Below are 17,410 nucleotides of genomic sequence, written 5' to 3'. Positions count from 1 at the left end.
TTACCTCAGTGCTGAGAGGCAATGGCTAGCATGAGGCAGGGGTGGAGTGGGTCCCTGGCATTTCCGAGAGGTGGCATGGACAGTGGGCGGGCGGGAGGGAGAAGGCACGGACAACGGCTTGGAGTGCAGGGTACAAACAAGGCACAACAACGGGAAGGGGAGGATAGACAACATGGACAACAGGGAGGAGGCGGGAACAAATGGATCGCTGACAACGGGAGGAGGGCGGGAGGATGGAAAACGCAGACAATGAGGGGTGTAACTCCTCAGCGAGAGGGTGGGTGTGGGGGGCGGGACTTAAAAAAAGAGACAGAAACGCCCACGGATCGCATCAAGCCGGGGAAAAGAGTAATTTACACACATCTCTTCCAATGGCTAGCCTCCATTTATGGAGCTAGCCAATGGAAGAGAGAGGCGGGTTAAAGCCCCATACTGGAGATCAAAAGATTTCGCCTGCGCGACACTGCGACTAAAAATTAAGGTTACATAGACACAAATTCCGATAAAGTACGCAGGAGAGAGGAATATACAGGCAAATATACAACATTTTACAATGAGGAGCAAACTTCCAAGAGGGGCCGTGTAGAACATCATTTCAATAGTCCAAATATAGTTGAATTAAGTAGTTGTATTCACTAGGTGATTCACCAACAGGAGGAGTACCTCTTCAGTCCGGAGTCCAACAGGCAACTGCAGAAACCCATCGAACACCAGACAGAAGAAGACTCCAAACATTCAAAGGACAACATTCTGCAACAGGAATACATTCCAAGTTGCACAACACAGGAATCATTAACATTACATATTCAATACAAATAGAAATACATCACCTTACTCTTTTTATAAAGGACCAAAAAAAAAAAATATCTAATAAATTCATTATATCTCGCAGGAGTTCTCCGAGCTCTCCCACTATGGCTGTAAGAAGCAATAGATGAATTAGACATACATGAATTTTCACTATTGGGATTGTTTTCAGTTTGTAACCAGTGTGTCCAACCACAATTTTCCTGACTAGGCCTGTTTTTCACTTTATTAACCAAACTGGCTTGATCATCTGACATTTTTACCACTTGTCTGAAATTCCACCAACCCTTCTCCCCCAAAAACACAGCTCCTTTACTCACTTTGACCACTTGAACTGGGTTTGTAAAAATAGAGTTGCCCTTCGAAAACTTAAAAGGTTTTTTAATCATCACCCAGTCTCCAATTGAAATTTGCACATCTTTCAAACTGCTTTTTCTATCGAATTTTTTTTTCATCATTTCTTGTTTATGCTTAACTGTATTTGACAATTCAAGGCATCATACCTTTCATCCCCAGGATTCCTCCTGTCCAACCAGGAAGGGAATATGTTTAAATGTACTTTCCTCCCTCTTAACAATTCAAAAGGTGTAACCAAGGTTGTACAATGTGAGGAAGTATTGTCATTCCAAATTTTCTCTTCCAAAAACTTTCCCACATCCAACCCAGAAGCAATAGCCTTTTGAATACCTTCTTTCATAATTTTTTTACCGCTTTCCACCAATCCATTAGAAGTTGGGGAGTAGAGCGCAACTAAGTTGTTTAATGTCCTGTATATCCAGAAATGTACGCATTTTATCCGAGACGAAATGTGTACCATTGTCTGTTACTAGCGTTTGTGGAGCCCCTTCCAATAAAAACACCCTTTTCAAAAATGAAATAGTACTATCAGAGTTTGGAGCATCCACAAATTTGTAATACATCCATTTAGAAAAATAATCAATTGCCAAAATTAAGTATCTCATGTTTTCTGGTAACACGCTATAGGGGCCAGAAAAATCATCCCTACTTTTTCCCAAGCTGAACCAGGGAATAGGGTAGGCTGCAAAGGAGAATAATGAGTTTTCCAATGTTTGTCTGATACCAAACATTCTTCGCAATTGTTCACCATTGACCTGACCTGAGCGTCTAAACCTGGCCACCAGTAATGTAATTTGATTCTCATCACTGTTTTGCTTACTCCCAAATGACCCTTGTGAGTTATTTTCACAATGGTATACCTTAGATCATTTGGGGGTACACATTTATCACCCTTCAACAGAATATTATCCTTAACTGAAAGTTTGTCACCAACTTGTGCAAAATTTCTCAATTCCCCAGATAAGTCTCTAACATCAGGCCAAACCTTCGATGAAAATTCCACCGCTTTAGTTAAAATGGGATCTCTCAAACATGCTTCTCTCCACTCCATTTCTGAGATCACTGAACTCAGTTCCTCAATAGCGTCAATTATAGTCACACATGTCACATCCTCTTCCACCAAATCATCTTCATCATCCTTGTTCATTAACATTCTGGATAAACAGTCTGCACGGAAATTTTTCCCTCCCACAATATGTTTCAATTCAAAATTGTACTCCTGAAGTTTAGACACAAGTCTAGTTAACCTTGGAGAGAGACTGTTATTCCCAGCAACTTTGCTAAAAATAAAGGAGAGAGGCTTATGATCTGAAAAAATCACAAATTTCCTTCCCCAAATATACATTTAACATTTTTGAGCCGCCCAAACACAGGCCAACGCCTCCCGCTCAATAGTACTATAATGTTTTTCAAATTGCTTAAGTGACCTAGACGCAAAAGCCACTGTCTGTTCTTTGCCATCCACTTCTTGACTTAGCACTGCCCCTAAACCATTCATGCTTGCATCCACATAAATAGTAGAAATGCAATTATCTCTAAAAGCATGAAGTGCCTGAGCGGATATAATCAGCTCTTTCACCTTGTGAAACGATTCTTCCATCTCCTTAGACCAAACACATTTTTTACCCTTTTTGAGTAACATGCGAAGTGGTTCCACCACTTAAGCATAGTTCACAACAAACCTGGGATAGTACTCAGCTAGGCCAAAGAACAAACGTAAAGTGTCTTTGTCACCAGGAGGTTTAGCTTCTTTCAGTGCCCTAACCACAGAGAATTTTGGTTTAATCCCTGCTACAGAAATTGTGTGTCCCAAGTACTCTAATTCAGAAAACACCAAATTTGCACTTATCCTCTCCTACTGTCATACCTCTTTCCCCTAAAATAGACAGAACTTTTCTCAAAACAATATTATGTTCATCTAGGTTTTTCACAAAAATCAAAATATCATCCAAGTAAGCCTGAACTCCAATAAGGTCTTTGAACAAGGTCTTTGAAAGACACTGGCTGCCGATGCTAACCCGAAAGGGAGTCTCAGAAATGTAAAAGCATCAAACTGGGTAATAAAGGTAGTCAGTTCTTGGAATTCTTTAGACAAGGGAATTTGATGGTAAGCAGACTTCAATTCTATTAAATAAAAACCATTTAGCCACACCTAAATTCGCCAACATCTCATGTATCCTGGGGAAGGGATGGCAGTCAACTTTAATGTTCTTATTAAGACCTCTAAGGTCCGCACACAACCTAATCTCGTTATTTTTTTTTCGAGCAACGACAATGGGGGCGACCCATTGAGAAGATTCAGTAGCTTGAATAATTTTTTGGTCACATAAATCATCTAAAAAATGTTTTAACTCTGTTCTCACACTCAAAGGTACCGGGCAAACTTTGTGTGCCACAGGCATTGCACCAGGAATCAATCTAATCCTGTGTTCTACGCCTTTCACCAGTCTAATCTCTTTATCAAAAACATTTTTAAGCCACTGGAACATCTACCGGGGGGAAATTTGTAAATCCCCCACGGTGGAACTGACCATGAACCGGACTAGACTACTGGATAGAATTGTGCAATGATTTTTCTATGTTGTAAATGTATCTTGACTTTGTTTGACCATGTCGAATGTACTTGGATTTTGACTCTGCAATGATCTCAATAAAAATGTATGTTAAAAAAAAAATCATTTAAAAGATCTGAAAGATCAACTTTTGCATCTTCCACATAACAAATAGGAAATTCTCTTACTTTAATAGGATTGTCATCCCCAGGTACTAGATACAAACCCATTTTCGCGAAGTCCTTCCAACCTACGATATTTTTCCCTTTTATTGCTACGTTAATCTTAGTATAAATTGATCTCTTTAGTACTTGTAAATTTCCCATGAAGAATCCTACCATGTCGATATCTCTCTCTCCCAAAGCCTTAGGGTTCACATCCGTTTGAAACAATTCAACTTCTTTGCCCCATTTTTCATAAAATGTTGTGTCTTGGAGAATGGTGATGGGAGATCCTGAGTCTGCCATCACTTGAATTTCTGTGCCATTAATAGTAGCGTCACATAAAGGACCCTTAATTAAAATTGGATCCTTTTCAGAATCTAGAGTCAATAAGAGATTGTCAAAAGATTCAGAACACTCATCCATATCAACGCAATTAACCTTTACTGGCTTCTTTTGAAACCTACAAACTTTCTGGAAATGACCAATTCTTTTACACATGGTGCAACGTTTACTCAAAGCTGGCACCCCTTAAAATTCCCAATGTGAAATTTAGAGCCACACCTATAACAGTAATTTTGACTTTGACTTTTGGATTGAGTTGTCTTCAAGGATTTATCATGCTTATCCTTTCAACCCAACGCATATAATCCTTCGTCCTCATTTTCCTCAGAAACCATGTTGACTTTGGGAGCAGAATCTGCCATCATTACCTTAGTAGAAATTATAGATCTTTCTATACTTGAACACAAATCTCTAACTTCGGATAAAGAAGGATTTTTATAACTGAGAATCCTTTTTTAAATTTTTGGTGAAGCACAATTGAAAACAAATTGATCTCTGATATAATTGTTTAACAGAGGACCAAAATCACATGAAATTGCCAAGACCCTTAACGCAGAAATATACTACTCTACTTTCTCATCCTCTTTCTGTTTCCTTTTATAAAATGTATGTCTTTCTAACATACTGTTGGGAGATTCTTCAAATTGTTTCTTCAATCTGGCGATAGCTTCCAGATAAACTTTCCACTGTCTGTCCCCAGATTGACCAGCAGGAGGAGGAATAGGTGTAAGACTATTAAAAATGCGTTGAGCGGCCAAACCTAAGCTACAAAATAATAATGGGAATTTAAGAGGAGGAGAATATTCCGCAGCATCTATAGCTACAATGTGATTTTCAAATAAACCAACCCATTTTGCCCATAGCATCACAGGTTTACCTGGTTTTTCCAAAAAGGGGGGTGGTTGGGTAACTTGTCGTACAGAGGACATTATGATATAAAAGAGAAGAAGAAAATCCCTATTACTGTTAATTTTAAAACAAGTACCTTCAATTGTAATGCCCTTAAAGAGATCTATGAAACACATCCTGAAAAGATAAATGCATCATAAATTGTTTCCTTTAAATAAACCTAGAAGTACTTGAGTTCATCGAGTTCAATATGATTTCACTCACATACAGATGGGCGTTAAATAGTTTCCCTTAAATGTGTCCAATAGAACTCGAGTTCAGCTTTGTAATGTGTATTCAACTGTTTAAATTTAAAATAGGAATTAAACCCAAGAAGTCTTACTTGAAATTTTAAAGACTAAATAATATAAATCTCAAATCGATCATCCGATAAAGCAAAGGATGTAACACACGAAGGTTGAACCAAGCAGACTGACTAGAGATAAAGAAAATCGGAAATCAAAAAAACAAAATGGAGTCACGCATTTACGCTTATCCGGATGGAATTCGGTGTGAAAAAGCATGTTTCTGAATTCGACCAGAGATAGTCTGTAGTCCGTCGTCCGATGACGAATAAGACCAAGCGTGATGACGTTGACAACAATGACGTAGAAGATGTTCCGTCGTCCGATGACGAATGAGTCCAATCTTGCGTGATGACGCTGACAACCATCACGTAGAAGACGTGATGAGCATTCCAAGAACCCCAGCGTCCACAGTTTCCTCGAATTCAAGCGTCTTCCATTTAATGGAAAGTTCGCCAAAGATCCAGAGGGTCGCGAGTCAGGTAAGGTGCCTGTTTTAAATCAAAACAAGATGGGTACGATAGTAATCATAGCACATCAGTCACCAAACGACAACCGCTACGATCCTCAGTGACAAACCATTTTCCAATCTTCCAAACAATAAAAAAAATACTGCAGATGGCAAAGTCCCTTCCGAATGCAGGTAGATCAACACTAGACTTCGTGCCTCAATCACAACCACCTCGGAACATTCCCACTGAGAGATGGTTGAAGTGACACTGTTGTCGTAGTGAGTCTGAATGTGTACAATACAGACAAAGATCCTCCAAAATGTTCCTACAACGCCATAATGAAGTAGCCAGATGGAGGCAAAACCATTGAAATCAGACAAAAATCTACAGCTTTGCATGGGTCGGTGGGTGAAACACTGCAAAAATATTCCGATCGTCGCCAATATGTAGAAGATCACTTCAATAGTCCAAATATAGTTGAATTAAGTAGTTTTATTTAACAGGTGATTCACCCACAGGAGGAGTACCTCTTCAGTCCGGCGTCCAACAGGCAACTGCTGAAACCCATCAAACACCAGACAGAAGAAGACTCCAAACATTCAAAGGACAACATTCTGCAACGGAATACATTCCAAGTTGCGCAACACAGGAATCATTAACATTACATTAACATTACATATTCAATACAAATATAAATACATCACCATTACGGGCATGAGAATGAAAAAATTAGTTCTCAAAGTGTCTTTGGAAGAGGAGAGATTTGAGATGAGCTTTAAAGATCCGGGTAGAGGAGGTGGCACGGAGCAATGGAGGAAGTGAGTTCCAGATTCTCACCGCATTGCCTGAGAAGGATTGTGCCATCGATCTTTCCCTTTTGAAGAAGGGGGACTCTAGCAGAAGCTTTTCCGAATTGCGAGAGGGTCGAGAGCTTCCGGACAATTTCAATTTGTTTGCCAGGTAATGAGGGGAGGACGTGTGTAAGGCTTTATGAGTGATGCAGGCAGTTTTGTAAATGGATCTTGCCTCAATCGGAAGCCATCGAAGAGCGGAAAGGATAGGGGTGACGTGGTCACTTCGTTTAGACCCTGAAATGAAGCGAGCTGCTGAATGGAGGATGGATTTGAGAGGGGAGAGGTGGGATTTAGGTAGGCCTGTCAGGAGAGAATTGCTATAATCCAGTCTTGAGAGAACCAGCGATTGTACCAAAGTTTTAAAGTCTTTCTCCTGGAAGTACCGACGGATCCCCCACAGGAGGCACAACTGGTATTGTGCGTTCTTGGCAATAGAGTTGATGTGGGAGATTAGGTTGAGTCTTTTGTCAAGAATGACACCTAGGGATTTAGAGCCAAAGCTTTGTACGATATATCTTGTTAGGGAAGCTTCTTGGTCCCTTCCCGAGTAGGCTGACTTAATACCTGGGTGGTCTCTTATATACAATCTTTGGACCCTCTGTGGCATGCCGTCCCGTATTGACGTGCGGGCTACAGCAGCCTTTCAGGCCGCCGAAAAATAAATCAATCCAGTTGAGTGGGGGCCAGTGCTTTAAATGGGAAAAAAATAAGTGCAGGTACTCAATAACTCATTAAAATGAGCTAGAGGTGTAGTGAGGGGGCGGGGCTAAGGGCAAGACATGATGATACTTAGCGACTCCTATATTAGATGCAGCACGTACTAAAACACATGATAAATATGCTTATATAAACAAAGCTGGTTACTCATTACACAATATTAAAGAGAAATGCATTAATATGTTAACATTTCCTTTTTTTGCAATAGTTGCACCTTCTTAATGCCATACTGTTATTGCTGTTGTTTGGCACAATACTATATATTTTTGAGCACGTGAGTAGGAGGAAACAGAAAATACCCCCACTTTGAACCAAAGCTCTTATAGCACGAAGCAAATGAAGCAAATCATCATGACCCTCCCCAGAGGATATCTGTTGTCTCTTCCATCGATCTATCCATTCATTCATCATTTCATCCTAACATTTACCTGCTGATGTCCACCATTTAACCTTTACATTCTGACGTCTATTCAGTCTTTCATCCATCATTCAGTTTTTCACCATTCCGTCTGTCCTCCTTTCATATCCAAACCTATCCATCCATCCATCTCCAAACCTATCCATCCAGCCTTTCACTCATCCATCTCTTTTTCCACCATTTTGCTCATTCATTAATCTTTTAACTCATCTATCCATCAACCCTTTAACTCTTTTATTCTATCCACCCTTTCATTTAATCCCTCCTTCACGCATCCATCATCCACCCTTTCATCCATCCTCCCTTTCATTCATCCATCCAATCCTTTACTTATCCACCCTTAATCCGCCCTTTGATCCAATCATTCACCCTCTTTCACCCATCTATCCATCTACTCATCCATCCATCCATCCATTCACTCATCCATCCATCCATTCATACATCTATACATCCACCGTTGCTCACTCACTCATCCATCCATCCACTCACTCACTCAGTGAGTGCTTTGCCTGAAAAGTTAAAGACATGACTAAAGGGCCCAGAAGGGACCCGTTTTAATGTCCATTGCTTATATTCTTACAAAACGTAAGTAGCATGGTTTAAAAAGACCACATCCCTGAACACTGAGCTGCTGCACACAATTTGCTTTCCAATCCACCCGTCAAGCATGTATTGTACAATTTTTCCAGGAATGGTGCATTTCCCCGCCCAGGTAAAAACAAATGTTTTTAACCCGTTTACAGCGGTGGTAATTTAGCCACAGTGCATGGCGTTCCATTATGTGGGCGGGCCGCATCGGCCAACAGACGTGCGCAGCACTACCAAGGTAGGGCTTGCGACGGCCATTGGCCGACGGCAGCAAGTAAAGGGTTAAAGAAAGACAAGAAAAAAGTAGCGCCTCACTAGCAAACTCTGTAAATTGGCGCTAATTTGTTTAGGAGTGAATAAAATCAATCTGGCCACTCTGCGACCACTCTATCTTGCTTTATTTAGTTCTTTTTTACATTTTGAGCCTTTTATTTCTCTCCATCCCAAGGCTGCACTTTGGAATAGAAAAATGTCAGAAAAAGACGACATGTCCACCAAAAGTTTTTTTTTCTTAGGGGATCCCATTCATGGAGGAACACAAACGAAAGCAGAGGAAAGAGGGAGTAATAACCGTTTCTTGAAGTCATGGTTTTCAATAAGTGAGTAGGAGCGACATAGAAAGAGAGGGAGGAAGAGTAAGAAAGAAGGGGGGAGGCAGCTGCCAGCGGCATAGTAGGAGAAGTGCAGGCGGTCCTTGTCTTCTCTGGGCAAGAAGGAAAAGACAGAGTCCTTTTTCTTCTCTGCCCGTCTCGCCCGTACCCAAACGGCCATTATCTCTGAGCCTTATATATAGGCCTTGGCTATTGCTGCCGTCCTGGGACGTTTGTTTAAAATACAAAAAATAGGGGAACGGAATCTATTAAATTAAACAATTAGGGGCACTCCATGCCCTGACGATCCCGCCCACTTCGACCACTGGTTTGCCTATGTGGACAATACACTTTTGTATGTCCAGAACCTGGAACATAACCTCCACCTGGTTCTCAGAGAGGACTTCCTATTTGGTGGCCATTTTGGGTTGCAAATCACTTGGAATAAATCTCTTGTATTTCCCCTAACTGTGACCACGACGCCAAGTACAACTGGAGTATCCATTAGTGGACAACAGATTTGGTGAGATATTTGCGCATACACGTCCACATGGCCTCGGAGCTAGTGATGTAAGAAAACTATGGGACAGCAGTACAGCACCTAACAGAGGCAATAGATCAGTTGATCTACCTGCCCCTGTCCCTCTGTGGTTGTATCACCATCATAAAGATGGTGATGCTGCCTCATTTCCTGTTTTTTTTGCCAAAATTCCTATGCTACTGCTCAGTATGGTTTTCTGGACTCTGCATGCCCTGCTGGTGGCCCTGGCATGGGCTGGTAAGCAGGTGCAGGTGTAATGGGACATTCTCACTCTCCCTTATACATTGGGAGGTTTGAATCCACCAAACCTCGAAGGCATGGAAAATTAAATTTAAAAAAAGAAAACCACTTACCTTGCAGTCATGAGCACAAGGTAAGTGTGTTTCTATTTTTACATTTTATTTTACCTCGTCAGCGACTGATGACGTCCCTCTCCCCCCCCCCACACCCTGCCCCACAGATCTTACCTGCACGGGCTGCTACTGGTAATTAATGTATAGAGTGAGGTTGTGGAAGAAAGCATGGAGAAGAAGAATGGGACGCGCCTGGATACAACCAATAGGCCTGTCTTGTTGTGTGATGTATCTGGAGGCCCTAACAGAAAAAAAACGAGGCCCAAACATATAAGTCCAATTCACATGCTTTAGGGCATGCGCATATTACATAGGTCACTTTTATTGCAAACAATTTCCTGTTACACTACTTTGGTCTCACACCTTTTAGAGACCCCTAAACTTTGTCATCACACTTAAAGACTTGCTTCTGAGATTTACAGAGTGTTAATCCATTTGCGGCAGTGTACTGAATGTAATCTGCTGCTTTGTTGTTTTTCTTTTTTACACTTCTTAGTCTGTAGTCTGATGGCATCCTGGCAGCAAGTGAGCCAAGAACCACCAGAGATGGGGAGCTTGCCTGCAAGATAAGTGCAGATGCTGGCTGTGAAGGCTTTTTACATGATGGTATGAGCTGGCAAGAGACGCCAATGGAGTTCTATCAGGATAGGAGTGATTTCATCACCTTTCTTCAGGCCCTGGATGAGACATGCTGCTGTGAGTAGGATGTCTCTAAGGGCTACAGATAATCGTAGAGGGAGAAGGAAAACGTGATCCATTCAGCTTCCTTGTTATCAGAATCAAATAATCAAAATGAGGATGGATCACTTGTCCTGCTTTAACCTGGGTATGCAGGTAGCGTACTGATATGTCCCAATTAAAAAACCCTCATTCACGTGTCAGATCTAGGGTGGGAGCGGTATATCTTGATTCTCCGCTTCTTAGGCACGTGTGTGCATAATCATCACGTCAGTGGTTATGTATGCTCCAGCCGGAGGGTTACCCCTGTGGCCTGGGTTGGTGTGGGATGGAGAGGCAGGAGGGGTAAGGGAAGTAGAAACTGAGTCTGAGACCTTGAAGAAGGTTTTAAGGGAAGGCTTTATTTTGATGTAAGACATTCTTCTTCGGCTGGTGATTCTCTCTCGGGCAAAGGCGGCCGGGTCAAGGGCAGGTTTCCGTAGGGGCTCCAGCTTACGATGAGGTCAGGTGGCAGCTCCTCCCCCAGATGTCCAGTTGCCGCCGTCGTAAGGAAAGGAGAGAGATAGGGACGAATTAGTGGAGGGTTTGGGACTAGGAAAAAAAACACGGACCGGGAGTGAGGGTAACCGAGTGCTCTGGTGATACTATACAGCCGAAGTGTAGGAGTGCTGGTGAGAGAATAGCGGAGAGGGTCAGCAGGCTATACACGGGGCTATACAAATTTACAGGCTACTCCGTAGGTTGGACCCGACGTCCCACCCAGTCCGCCAACCTGCCCCGTACCTGTTGGAGCTGCGCTCCGCCTGTGGGAGCGTGGCGGGCGGCACGTGGAAACGGTGGCCTCCTGGCTTCTCCGGTCCTGCTCCAGACTTCAGGGTCGGTTCCGAGATGGTCTCTTACTCACTCTGCTCTCCGCTTCGGTATTCTCCTCTCTCCTCCGGGGAAACGCCGTCCGTCGCTTCCTGGTTTTTCCCCCCTTTTGACGCCGTGACGCTCTGTAGGGGCGGGGTCTCGTCTGTTGTGTACTCCCTCTTAAAGGGATCCTCCACCTCCTCGTCTAGCCACCAGTGTTCGGGGTCTCTTACCGCCCACTCCTCCTGTGGGTATGAGTCAGGCTGCTGTAGGGAGGGAATGGAAGTTGGTAAAAGTGGGGTGGCGGACCACCAGTCCAGTTCCGGTGTTTGTTCCTCTACCAGGGTACCCGCCCGTCACACCCTGGTTACCGCAGTAGTGATCAGTGATGGGTTGGGTATGTCAAGGTGATTAAAATACGCTCGTACAACCAGATAAGTGTATTTTAATGAGTCTGGGTTCGAGTCTTCTTTAAAAAAATAGAGGCGTGTGTACTGAGATGAATTAAGTATCTCACACACTGATGATCATTATTTAAAAAAAGAGGTCGACATGTTTCAGTCTTTGTACGCCTGGTAGGGTCGGATGGGCTTTTTTCAGGACCAAGTGAAGTGAGTGTAGAGACCAAGGGCATCTCTGTGCATGTGAATTCCTTCGCACAGGACTGTGTGTTCGTGTGAAGGAATGAGAGAATGAATATATTAACCCTTCTCTTAGCTAGGTCTCGTAGGTACCTGTAATACATAAATAACAAACATACATGGGGGCGGGGTAGTGGGGTGATAATTGTAGGACAAACATATACATTCAGCTTCTTGTGCTGAGATACACAGTTCTGTATAGCAACTGAAAAATGGCAATACTTTTTTGAACACACACCACCATCATGAAAGGTAAACTCACTCATTCCATGTGTTAATCCTTCTATCAGCAGTGCGAGTTATGTATCTTCTCTCATTGGCAAAAAATGTTTCACTCATTCAGAGGTACATTTTAGTTATTTGTTCTGTTATGATGCGCCTATGATTCATTTTCAGGGTCATTTAAACTCTATTCATATTGCTGTGGTCAAGTATCTAACAATATGTGTCTTAATTTTCTGTCAGGTGGGTTTTTCGCTTTCTTGCTCACTCATGCGGTTATGTGCCCCCCAAATAGTTTCTGGTAGTATGGATTAGGTGTGACGGGATGATTGTGAGCATTTCATCACGCTCCATATTGTGCTAGTATGCCCCTCCTAATTCTTGCGCGTTTAGATGGTACAGGGTGTAGTAAAGGCTTCAACTTTAATTATGCCAAAATGGCTCAGGAAATGTCCCTGGTTGCCCGTTCAACTAAAATAACACTAGAGTATAATTACCAGATGGCCGCGCCACATACCCAATGATGAATAACACATACCTTCGTTTTTCTGAAATCGTGTATCATCGGTGCCCTCATTAGTTCTAGGAGCCTACTGAAATAATATTTACAGTGTTTAAGTAAAGGTAGGTGATACATTACGGTTTCGTCGCAGTGAGCAGCGTTTGATTCTCGCTACCTGCGGTCCTTTCGTGAGTCACTGCTTGTGCTGACACTGCCAATGGGGCCCGGAAATGGGGAGGTTCTTCCGGATTCTGTTAAGACGCGTGTGTGTGAAATGGAAGACAGACTGTCTGTGTTCAGTCTTGTCTCTAAAACATACGATTATGGCAAGGAGAGAATGTATTTTGAAACGCTCAAATATTTTGTTTTATTCGCGTTCTAGAGGTTTTCACTAATTAAAAAATGGCGGGAGTGACCATTCCTGTTTTAGTCATTGCGCCTTAATTCATATTCACAAATTTAGGAATCCTCATGTACATCTTGATTATGGCCAATAACAGGGCGGATATTTTTAGCTTGCTCAGTTCTGTTACAGTGGTGAAAAGTAGAGGTAAAAATGGAGGTAAAAAATAGTCGTGCAGAATCATATGGATTATATGCTCTCGTTTTGGGCCTCCCTCATAGGGCATGAGCCTACTTGCCCTACTGTCGTTGGGTCAAGGGATTATCATAGAGTCATAGGCTAAAGTTTGATTCCCCAGTTTGGTCCCTAAATGGCTAGTTACAAATGTGTATGAGTGGTCCCTTAAAAATGTCCTGCAAAGGGCCAGTGATTTAGTCCAAACAAACATTTCAGTAATCCGATGTTTAAATATTCAGTTTGAGCCAGGGAATGTTGTTGATTAACCCCTCACTGTCTGTTTTTAGTCTTTGGACCCACCTTTGCTCTTTTTCAAACAGTATTTTTTCAGCATTGTGGCCTTTTTTAGTTAGAGTTTCTTGGACTAACCATTGTAGGTCTCCTATTTGATGGTGGTGTGTGTTCAAAAAAGTATTTCCATTTTTCAGTTGCTATACAGAACTGTGTATATCAGCACAAAAAGCTGAATGTATATGTTTGTCCTACAATTATCACCCCACTACCCCGCCCCTATGTAGGTTTGTTATTTATGTATTACAGGTACCTACAAGACCTATCTAAGAGAAGGGTTAATATATTCATTCTCTCATTACTTCACACGAACACACAGTCCTATTCGAAGGAATTCACATGCACAGAGATGCCCTTGGTCTCTACACTCACTTCACTTGGTCCTGAAGAAAGCACATCCGACCCTACCAGGCGTACAAGGGCTGAAACATGTCGACCTCTTTTTTTAAATAATGATCACCAGTGTGTGAGATACTTAATTCATCTCAGTACACACGCCTCTATTTTTTTTTAAAGAAAACTCAAACCCAGACTCATTAAAATACATTTATCTGGTTGTACGAGCCTATTTTAATCACCTTGACATACCCAACCCATCACTGATCACTACTGCGTTAACCAGGGGCAACCCTCTGGCTGGAGGATGCATAACCCCTAAACTGATGATTATGAACACACGTGCCTAAGAAGCGGAGAATCAAGATATACCGCTCCCACCCTAGATCTGACACGTGCATGAGGGTTTTTTAATTGGGACATACGCTACCTGCATACCCAGGTTAAAGCAGGACAAGTGATCCATCCTTATTTGTCTCTAAGGGCTGCCAGAGTGGTGTCCGGAAGTCCAAATAGTACAGCGTTACTAGGGGTGGGCAGATTTTGCGGATTCGCAATCCGCAAATTTGCGGATTGCGAAAATCCGCAAAATCCGCGAATTCTCGCGGATTTTGCGGATTTTTTTTGTGTTCGCACGGGTTTCTGCAAGTTCGCAAGGGTTTTGTACAATTTCGCAAATTGCGAACTTACTTGTCAGGTCGCCAGTTTTGCGAACTTGTTGTTTCCACGTGCCCAGCCTGTTTGCAAGCCTTTCTTCATCACTGCCACCCTCTGTCACCACTGGAACTCTCTTTGTTCACCCATGCCACCCTCTGGCTCACCCATGCCACCCTCTGTGTCATCACAGCACCCTCTGGTTCACCAGTGTACATTATTGGGGCAAAGCAAAGCACTGCCATCCTCTGTCAACACTGGCACTCTGGTTCACCCATGCCACTCTCTGGCTGGTACACCCATGCCACCCTCGGTGTCATCACAGCACCCTCTGGTTGACCAGTGAGTGTACATTATTGTGGCAAAGCAAAGCACACCTGCTAAGTGCTTTAAGTTTTGCAAAATTAGATTACAACAACACCTGCCCTGCCCCAACTGACATTAATTAAGGCTGGCACCTGCTTGCCTGCTCCCTTTCCTTTCCTTTTCCTGTTTGTTGCAATGTAAATTTTTTTTAACAGGAACCGAACCGAATTCTGGAGGGCCCCTTCAGGAAGCACTACAGGGAATGGTTACAAATGATGAGGTTGAACTTTTGCACCTGCTCATTGCTTTTGCAAAAATCGTTTTTCTGTAATTTTGCGCTATTCGCGAGGCGCGGCGTCGTGCGAAATCGACCGTGGAAGCCGCGAACTCGTGCGAATTACCCCAAGGTCGAGTATGGGCGCCGCCATTTTGTTTGCGTGACGTATTTCCGTTTCCGCCCGTGAAGTGTAATCTCGCGGAATGAGCGCCTTGCGAATACAAGTTCGCACGAGTTCGCGAGAGAAATCGCGTGCGAACTTACTTGCGCGCACGTGATCGGGCCGCCATCTTGTTTTCATTCATTCCTATGTGTCTTGGCATGGTGTTTCTAATCCTCTCTATATCTCTGCCATCCTTTGCTTGTTATAATATTTTTTGAATCTATTTAAATTATTATCTATCCCTCTAGTTTTCTAGCTTTATATTTTTGTGTTTTAGGCTACTTTTGTTTACTTTTCAACTACTTTTTTAAACTTTTATTTTCTTCTTCCCTAGTCTTATTCTTTTTCATTTTTTCTCCTTGTTGCTACCACCTGCCCAGACCATGGTGAAGCCAGCAGTGAAGCGGCCCAAGACGGGCCCCGCAGCCCGTGCCCGGCTCCCGTGTGGCCGTTTAAGGGCGGAAATGGTGGTGCCCAGGGACATCTTCAGCCCTGAGGAGGTGGGCGCACTGGTTTTCTATGTACAGCGCCGCCTCCCCAGGACCATTGCGGCAGGCGGCAGGATCGCTGCTGGCTACACCAACCGCCACGAGCGACGGAAGCGGTGGGAGCAGGTGTGCCGGGCCCTGTTTGACATCTCGGGGGTCCAGCGCACCTACAACCAGGTGACCCACCGCTGGACGGATATCCTGGACCGGGAGCGCGACCTGCTCGACCTGCTGGGAGTGGAGGTCCCCGGGCTTGGTGAGTAGTAGTAGCAATTTTTTCATCACTCACTACTCTGTTTTTTCTCCTGCTCTGTGTGTTATATTGCAAATGTTTGTTTTAACTTTTTTACAAAGGGCAAATAATACTGCCGATTACATTGATAGTAGACGTAAATTAATATTTCAAAATCTTCTGTGCATTTCAGGTGCACTGCTCTCCTTCTCTGTGGCGGTGCCACTGCTTATTTGTTTTCTATTTTGTTTTCATTTAATTGGGCTGAGTAATGTATGAGTGTTCTTTACAGAACTGCGTAATGCTAGACACAAAGGGGCAGATTTACAAACCCCTTGCGCCACGTTTACGCTGCCTTACCTGACGCAACAGCGACGTAAACGTGGCGCATCCCTGTGAGTCATGTACAACGTGATGCATCTAGGGACATGCGCCACGTTAAGGCCTGGGCCTGCGCCACAATGGGTGCGTTCCCACGCAGGGGTGGGGGGGCGGTCAGGCAGCTTTGCGCCTCGCAAAAGTGCCTGCGCGAAATCTACAAGATTTAACGCAGGCACTTCCGCAACGCTGCTACGTCAATTCTTTATGCCTGCTTGCTTGAAGCAGGCGTAAGGACTGATGTGGTATGTTGAGTATTGGGCAGCCCTGAGCATTGCTAGAGTTGCATCGCGCCTGTGACGTGACTCTAGAGATGCGCCCCTCTTTCGTCACGAGATGCGTCACGCATCTGCCTACCCTTGCGCCAGGCTCATTGATGGAGTTGCGTCGCAACGATGGCGCAGCTCCAGCAATGCTGCGTCAAGCCGTACGTCTGCTTCATGCAGGCGCAGGGTTTGAGTGACGCATCATTGTCCTAAATGACTGATTGAAATTTTATATATTCCCCATAGCCACTTTTAGCATGCGTTCCTGCGCAGGAACGCCCTCCCTTGCGCTGGAACACTCCCTTATGGCGCAGGGCTTTAGAATGGGATGCATCTCCCATATGCGTCACGTTGTTAATATACGCCACACCATGGCGCCTCTCTTGTTGTGGCGCTGCGTCACAAAAGTGACGCAAGAACGGAGCAAAAAAGCTGCAAGGGGCTTGTAAATCTGCCCCTAGAGTAGAGGCTCAGGTGCAGTCCTTCCTTTGTAGCTCTCTTTTTGGCTGAAATAGTTGGTTCTTGTTCTTTCTAAATGTTTGATTTGGTTGACAAGGACATCGACAAGCAGCAATCATCAATGTTTTCTGTTCTTTCTTTCATGTTGTACGTCAGG

The sequence above is a fragment of the Lissotriton vulgaris genome, unplaced genomic scaffold (assembly GCF_964263255.1).
Source record: "Lissotriton vulgaris unplaced genomic scaffold, aLisVul1.2 SCAFFOLD_764, whole genome shotgun sequence".
Lineage (NCBI taxonomy): Eukaryota > Metazoa > Chordata > Amphibia > Caudata > Salamandridae > Lissotriton > Lissotriton vulgaris.
Note: the sequence above shows the minus strand (reverse complement) of the source record.